We start from the raw sequence: 6,790 nt of genomic DNA on the forward strand, positions 1-6,790 counted from the left end.
CCAAAGTGATCTCAAAACTCTGACTTGTAGCTTAACAGTTGACATGATACCAGATTGTAATGTTATCAAGTTGAAACCCTGGTCAAGTACTCTGACGATGGCTGTACCGTTGCTTAACATTGGCGATTTAAAAATATCAGTTCTGTTAACAACCACAGCCAACACAAGCATTCTAAGGCGATCTCATCAATAACCAAGACTCCATAAAATGCGAAACTCGTCCTTGCTGTCTAACAGTTTCTATGGTACCATATTGTTAAGGCTATCTAGTTCGACCTCAGATCAAGTACACTGACAATTGCTGTTCCGTTGCTTAACGTCTGCGATGCAAAAAAAATCACTTGCGTTTACAACCACAGCCTCTACAAGCATTCCAAAAGGATATTTTCAATAGCCAGTAATTCACAAAATCCAAAACTCTATCTTGTTGCTTAACAGTTTCCATGGTACCTAATTGCAAGTCTCTCTAGTTCGACCCCAGGACAAGTTCTCTGACAATTACTTAACTTCCGAGGTCATTACTTGACTTCTGAGACCGCAGCCACCACAAGTATTCCGAAGAGATCACTTCAATTAACCAGGACTCCACAAAATCCAAAACTTTTTCTTGTGGAATAACGGTTTCCATAGTATCAGACTGTAAGTCTCTCTGGTTCGAAAATCATTTCAAGGAAGAGATGAAAATATAGTCCCTGTAGGCTAGAGGTATTGCTAGCACCTTTTTCCGCTAGTATTTTGAGTAGGAAGACGATAGTTTTTTTTCGGGTTTCCATTTCTACTCCCTCTTCAGAGACATTCCTGTACTACCAAATACCCACTGCAGTTTAGTCTAACGTTCCACTTGTTTTTAATAAAATTTGGACGACAACCTGACAATGACAATGTCTCGAGTTTAACAAACCTCTTCGCATATCCAAAACATGTCTGAATCTGTTCCGAAGCCTGAACACACACAAGAAAGTGTAAGTTTCACAATCTACTCCGCTGATTCTATATTTGCTTGTTTCCTTGTAGGCTAGAAGTATTGGTGGCACCTCTTTTAACTCGGCTTACAATAACATCAAGATGGGTAAGATCATGAAGAAAACATGCCCTCGGCAGGAAGCACGGACTTCCGCAAGTCCGCCAAAACAGAGTTCCATTGCGAGTCCCAGAGTTTAGCGATTAAACTTCATATAGTGTTGTTCAAACTTCAACGTATTCATAGTAGTTTATGGGTAAGTTGCATGCAAATCAGATAGATTCAGGAATAGCATCCTTGATTTCAGAGCTAAGAACCGATAGATTAATGAAACAGAGAGCATCATGATATTGTAAACTTCAGCTAACATTTACAATGATCTCTATTGAGCGTAACGAGAGCATCGGTTTGAGTTTTCACCAAAAGGGAAAATGTGTTTATGCATTAAAGTCTGTGACATTCGAAAGCCAAGAAAGAGTTTCATTGCGAGTCCCAGAGTTTAGCTATAAAACTTCGTTTAGGGTTGTTCAAACTTCAATCTATTCATAGTAGTTCATGAGTGAGTTGCATACAAATCTGAAAGATTCAGGAAAAGGGTCCTTGATTTCAGAGGTAAGAACCAATAGATTAGTGAAACATCCGGCATCATGATGTTGTAAACTTCAGTTACCGACAAGTACTTTTGGCTCATAAACTATATGAGATTTTTCTCATATGGTTTATTCAGGTCCATTTCTTCAAGTCTATTAGGGAACTGTGTTAAATTTATCGTACAGTTATGGCGGTTTAAAGCTTTTGAAGTGAAAGTATTTAATCACTTTTATCACTTGTATATCTTCTTCTCTTGTTAGATTATCTATAGTATCTCAGTGATCCTGCTAGGATTTCTTCTCTTTTATCTCTTAAGGATAATATGAGAAATGTGTCATTATAGCACAGTGTTTACCGAGTTTCACAGTCCTTTCCGCAGACTCTATTCCTTTGTTTGAATGCGCGGACTTTACATTTATCTGAATCTGTTGAACATCCTCAGAATGTCTTTTACTTTCTTAAGGATATTAAGTTAAAAATGTAATGAATAACATTTCGACGACATCCTGACATTGGTAAAGGAAGTATTTCTCGAGCTTTACAATCCTCTCTGTATAATTTACTTTCGTCTGAATCTGTTCATCCTGTATGTCTCATCTGAATATGTTCTCCTCTCGTTAGAATGATCTCAGTTCAAATTGTATATTTTACAATTCGAAAAGAGCGCTAAATAAGACCGATCCATGTGTCCGAATTCGGGTGGCTGCCAAAGCAGGGCACTCACAAAGTAGATGAGTAATAGTCTCATCTTCATAATCATTTTGACAACTCTTACAAAAGTCATTGAACGGGAGACCAATGCATGGTTTCCGAATTTACAGTTGTGGTCTTTGAAAACCAATAAGATATTTGGATCTGTATGGATCCATTTGTGACCACAGCGCTCTTGATATCTTGATATCACGCGACCATTTGTCGAGAGCGATAGAGAAGAACTTTTTAGTGATCTGCCCCTATATTGCAAGTAGTAGAACATCACAAAACTGATCTATTTCTTATTTCCTAAGCATGGTTCTAGTCATACTAGGGTGATGTTCGAATGTCTCGCCATCTCATTAAGAGACTTCCAGCAGTCATGGACAATTCTGCATGTGGAAAATACACGAATTAGGGATTTGTTAGCAGCTTGACTATTGTTATAAATTCTGATATCTTTGTTAGATATCCGATAGTACCTTAGACAATTTGAAGCTCTCAAAATTTCATTCGATGAGATCTCTGGGTTAGGAGAATCCTCAACGATCATTTTGATTAAAGAAACTTTGAGTTTTGAAATTATTAAAAACCTCTAAGTTGACAATAATAATATTATAAATTTAAATTACTTTCTCTTAATATGAGCATGACTTATGACTCTTTAGAGACACACAACACACACAAAAGAAAGAATGCAAGAGGTGTTTCTTTTAACACATGTTTATGATAATTAATAAGAACAACATGTAAAGATGTACATATGTATGTAGGTGTATTAACAATGAGTAGTATTAGTGTAGGGTAATACATGTGTATTACGTGTATTATGTCAAAGTACCGTTGGGTTTATTAACTCGTTTACCTTTACAGCTTATAAAATTTATCTTTGTTTACGTTTCTCTGTATCTCGCTCTCTCTCTCTCTTTCGATTTGTAAATAAACCAATTGTATGCTTTCTTAAACTTCATTTTGATTAATTTGGGTTTTTGTTTTTATTATAATAAGTAATTCCTTGTTCTTTTTCTTACTTTTGTGGTCTTCTTTTTTTGCCCTAAAAGTACGTTCATTGACTTTTGTTAAGAAAATATTTGAAAAAAAAACAGGAATTTTATTAATTTTTGTTTTCTACTTCTTTTCTGTCGAAGTGTCACTGCGCCCGTGTTGCTTTTTAGGGTTTTTTTAAGTATATTTTTGGAATTTAATTAAAAACAAAAACTTAATTATTAATAAATGTTTATTGTTTTATTTTTTTTTTGTTGCCTTTGCTGTTGTTGTTTGTTACGGTGATAACAAAATTGTTGGTTAAAAATCGATAAAAATGAATATTGTTTATGTCGGCAACATTTATTTGAGTGTGTGTGTATGAGTATTTCAAAGTGAGTGTAAATCATTAAGAAAATGTAGCAACAACATTTTGTGATTTAAGAGCGTAAAGTTGACAAAGAAAAAAGTTGGAAAATCTTGAAAGTTGAATGCAAATATATGATCAAGGACTATTTCTTTGGGGAATCAAATGTTTATAATTGGATTCTTTGGTGGAATTAATTTAAAATAATCTAAACAAAACTCTCTTCAAGTATCTTTGAAAAATTTTCTGACTTTTTCCACACACAGAGAGAGAGAGATAGTTAAAAGTTGTTCAACAATCACTGATCAACCTTCAAATTCCTAGTAAATCATTTAAAACTATCACTATTTCCATACAGAAAGAGAATTAAAAGTTGCTCAACGATCACTGATCAACCTTCATGTTTAAAGTGAATCATTTAAAAAACATGAGAAAAGACAGTCATACAGACTTTTGTGCTCTATTGTAAAAGGATCCATCAAGATCAATCGGCATCGTAAGATCCAAACAACTTCACAAATTTTAACAAATTTCTATAGTAAATGAAGTGGACTAGAGAATCTTTAGAGTTCTAGCTAACTACTCGTATTCCGGAGTGTTAGCCTATCAATGAATTCTTGTCCAACAATGATCAAAACTTTCTGCACCGATGTGAAAGCATCCTCGAAGACCAGTTATTCCAAGTTACATATAAAGGATCTATGGTGATTAGACTAGTATGAAACCTCTAGAGGTCTTTATAGATACAAATTTTTCCAGGTTATCAGCTGGTTGTTTATGACAAAATAACCATCATATCTTGGTCTTGATAGATACATATTTTTCCAGGTTTTCAGCTGATCGTTAATGACAAAATGATCCTCACAAATCAACATATCTTGATGAAATTATTTCGCAGATCTTTAGAAAATCAATGATATTTTTATACGTTTTACACCATCTGCCTATGAACGCTGCAGATTCGATATATTTGAATGAGATACAAAGATATCTTCATGTTGAAGTCGAACTATCTAGATCTATTGAGCTTTTTCAAATCAACTCTCTGGAATAGCTTATCGATGATCATCTAAGCTATTCTACCGAAACTAATCACTAATTAGACCAAACCAAAGGCAAATGATAGAAACAACAAGATCTAGTGGCAATTTTCGAATGGGATCGTGCTAAAAGAGTCCATATTAAAGTACATTCAGATTCATTATTTAAACGCGCAAACGCGCGACAAAGCAATTCGCTTCATCTGAATAACAAGATCTAGTGGCAATTTCCGAATGGGATCGTGCTAAAAGAGTTCATATTAACGTTCTTCAGATTCATTGTTTAAACGCGCAAATGCACGACAAAGAATATCGTTTTACCTCTATTAATGGGTGGGTGACAATTTAGAGGAGTTAGAAGCTCTTAATGTTCTGGATATGAGAATATAGTATGATACTTGCTGGACTAAAAAGCCCACATATTTCCAGTGTCGAAAAGACCATTCCGATGTCTCAGTTTCTCCTCTGACCTCCTCTACTATCCACACCAATAATATCCGACCTAAATTGGAACACAACTGTCATGTATTGGACTTGGTGGACTAAAAAACCCACATATTTCAAGTGTCGAAAAGAGCATTCCGATGTCTCAGTTTCTTCTCTGACCTCCTCTACTATCCACACCAATAATATCCGACCTAAATTTGAATACAACTGTCATGTATTGGACTTGGACTTGGTGGACTAAAAAACCCACATATTTCAAGTGTCGAAAAGATCATTCCGATGTCTCAGTTTCTTCTCTGACCTCCTCTACTATCCACACCAATACTAACCAACCTAAATTGGTTGGCATGTATTGGCCGGAGCGATCGCGTACCGGAGATGTGGAAGGTATTTATTAGTAACCAACACTTTTTATAAACTGGAGCACTGACGCAATGTGGTATAAGAAATTAGACAATTTTTTTGCAAAGCCACTAGTTATTCAGCAAAAGCACATCAATTTGTAGTCAATTGGCCAGTGGATGGCACAAGGCTCTACAGAGAGAATACATTCTTTAGTCGAACTCAATGTAGGTGAAACAAACTTCCCCCAAATGTTATATTCCTCCTACCCTCCCTCGTATAATCTATTTTCTTAGTTTCTACATAATGCACTGCATGAGTAGAGGTCATCCATATTGGGTTTGGTATTAAGTGTGGTTCCATGTTATGTAAACTAAGCATCTGAGGTTAAGAATCTGGTACCTGAAAAGGGATTCAATATCGGAGTCTCACTTGCTCTCTACATTTGTTTTACACATTTGATAGCAGACTCCACTTCTGGCTTACACTTGACAAGCTAACAAGTTTTAAACAATTTCAGAAGTAATTAGACTTCCTGATAGTTTAATATTTACCTTTGAATTATCTGCCAAAATTTCGATTGTATGCTAACAGATACGCCATTGTTAAAGTTATACTTCTTGTCATATCTTTCAAATTCTAAAATATTTTCTGTTTTCATCTTCAATAACATTGATATGATGACATGTTTATGAAGAACCAATTATGTCTCAACATAAGGTACGTGACAAATTTGATTTTCAGCAAAATTCCGTGTTTAGAAATTTTAAACATAAAATGATTAAAGTAATATTTTCGACATTTCGGTATTTAATATGCTGGTGATAAGAAAAATATTAAAGTATTTCCAGTAAATTGACAAAAAAAAAAAAAAAACTGATGTATACTAAAAAATACCTTTGATAAAGGTTTAATCAGTTAAACTTCTGAAAACTCCAAAAGTGACTAGTAGCTACATGGCGTTTCAAATTATATTGTACTCATTATACTCAGTAGATAATAACTACTTAAATCATGAGGTCATGCAGTGTAGTGGATGAACATCGCAATCGTAACTGAAGGATTTGTACAGTTTCGCAAAATAATGTTCATATTAACATGATCGTGATATTCAACACGATCGAAAAATGATCAACAGAAGAAGTAGAGATTTCAAATAATATTATTTCCAAAGCTAAAAAATTATGATAAGAGGAATTCGAAAGCTATGCTATGAGGCAATAGGTACGTGGTTCATCTAAAATGACACTTTGGGGAAGATCTATCTATCTATATCTATCTATCTATCTATCTATCTATCTATCTATCTATCTATCTATCTATCTATCTATCTATCTATCTATCTATCTATCTATCTATCTATCT

This window comes from Lucilia cuprina, chromosome 6 (assembly GCF_022045245.1).
Source record: "Lucilia cuprina isolate Lc7/37 chromosome 6, ASM2204524v1, whole genome shotgun sequence".
In the NCBI taxonomy this organism is placed as follows: Eukaryota; Metazoa; Arthropoda; class Insecta; order Diptera; family Calliphoridae; genus Lucilia; species Lucilia cuprina.